Source organism: Fragaria vesca, linkage group LG7 (assembly GCF_000184155.1).
Source record: "Fragaria vesca subsp. vesca linkage group LG7, FraVesHawaii_1.0, whole genome shotgun sequence".
In the NCBI taxonomy this organism is placed as follows: domain Eukaryota; kingdom Viridiplantae; phylum Streptophyta; class Magnoliopsida; order Rosales; family Rosaceae; genus Fragaria; species Fragaria vesca.
In genome coordinates, this window is record NC_020497.1 from 9,255,766 (window position 1) to 9,258,059 (window position 2,294).

A 2,294-nucleotide genomic window follows, 5' to 3' on the forward strand; every position below is an offset into this window, starting at 1 on the left:
CCCTCTTCGTGCGACGTCCCGGTTATTACCCCTACCTGTTTCGTGCGACGTCCCGGTTATTACCTCAACCCCTTCGTGCGGTGTCCCGGTTATTACCCCTTACTGATTCGTGCGGTGTCCCTGTTATTACCCCTTACGGCTTCGTGCAGTGTCCCGGTTATTACCCTAATGCGGGGTACTTGTTATCACCTAACCCGTTTGGTGCGTTGTACCGGTTATTACCCCAACCCGCTTCGTGCGGGGTACCGGTTATTACCCCAACCAGCTTCGTGCGGGGTAACAGTTATTACCCGAACCCGCTTCGTGCGGCGTCCTGGTAACTACCCCTTGTTGCTTCGTGCGGTGTCCTGGTTACTACCCAAACCCTGATTCGTGCGGGGTCCTGGTTATTACCCAACCCGTTTCGTGCGGGATCCCGGTTATTATCCCAACCCCGCTTCGTGCGGCGTCTCGATTATTACCTCAGATCGCTTCGTGTTGCGTCCTGGTTATTACCCCAACCCGCTTCGTGCGGCGTCCCGGTTATTACCCCAACCCGCTTTGTGCGGTGTCCTTGTTATTACCCTAACCCCGCTTCGTGCGGCGTCCCGGTTATTACCCTAACCCGCTTTGTGCGGTGTCCCGGTTATTACCCCAACCTGCTTTGTGCGTTGTCCCTGTTATTACCCCAACCTGCTTCGTGCTTGTCCCGGTTATTACCCCAACCCGCTTCGTGCGTTGTCCCGGTTATTACCCCAACCCCGCTTCGTGCGTCTCTGTTATTACCTCAGCTCGCTTCGTGTGGCGTCCCGGTTATTACCCTTTACTACTTCGTGCGGCATCCCTGTTATTACCCTAACCCACTTCGTGCGGGGTACCGGTTATTACCCTAACCCGCTTCGTGCGGGTCCCGGTTATTACCCCAACCCCGCTTCGTGCGGCGTCTCTGTTATTACCCCAGCTCGCTTCGTGCAGCGTCCCGGTTATTACCCCTTACTGCTTCGTGCGGCGTCCCTGTTATTACCCTGACCCGCTTTGTGCGGCGTCCCTGTTATTACCCCAACCCGCTTCGTGCTGCGTCCTGGTTATTACCCCAACTTGCTTCGTGCGGCATCCTGGGTACTACCCGTTACTGCTTTGTGTGGTATCCTGGTTACTACCCAAACCCTGTTTTGTGCGGGGTCCCGGTTATTACCCAATCCCTTTCGTGCAGGGTCTCGTTTATTACCCCAACCCGCTTCGTGCGGGGTCCCGGTTATTACCCCCACCACGTTTCGTGAGGCGTTTCGGTTATTACCCCAACTCGCTTCGTGCGGCGTTCCGGTTATTACCCCAGCCCGTTTCGTACGACGTCTCTGTTATTACACCAAATCGCTTTGTGCGGTGTCCCGGTTATTACCCCTTACTGCTTCGTGCGGTGTCCCTGTTATTACCCCTTACTGTTTTGTGCGGTGTCCCGGTTATTTCCCCAACCCGTTTCGTGCGGCATCTCGGTTATTATCCAAACCTGCTACGTGCGTTGTCCCGGTTATTACCCCTACCAGCTTCGTGCGGGGTCCCGGTTATTACCCTAACCCGCTTCGTGCGGGTCCCGGTTATTACCCTAACCCGTTTCGTGCGACGTCCCGGTTATTACTCTAACCCGCTTCGTGTGGTGTCTCAGTTATTATCCCTTTCTGATTCGTGCGGTGTCCCTATTATTACCCCTTACTGCTTCGTGCGGTGTCCCGGTTATTACCCCAATGCGGGGTACTTGTTATCACCTAACCCGCTTCGTGCGTTGTACCGGTTATTACACCAACCCGCTTCGTGCGGGGTACCGGTTATTACCCCAACCCGCTTCGTGCGGCGTCTTGGTTACTACCCCTTATTGCTTCGTGCAGTGACCTGGTTACTACCCAAACCCTGATTTGTGCGGGGTCCCGGTTATTACCCAATCCGTTTCGTGCGGGGTCCTTGTTATCAACTAACCTGTTTCGTGCGGCGTCCCGGTTATTACCCCAACCCGCTTCGTGCGTTGTACCGATTATTACCCCAACCCCGTTTCGTGCGGCGTCTCTGTTATTACTTCAGCTCGCTTCGTGCGGCGTCCCGGTTATTACCCTTTACTGCTTCGTGCGGCGTCCCTGTTATTGCCCCAACCCGCTTCATGCGGTGTCTTTGTTACTACCCCTTACTGCTTCGTGCGGTGTCCTAGTTACTACTCAAACTCTGTTTCGTGCGGGCTCCCGGTTATTACCCAACCTGTCTCGTGTGGGCTCCCGGTTATTACCCTAACCTGTGCTGTGCGGGCACCCGATTATTACCTCAACCCG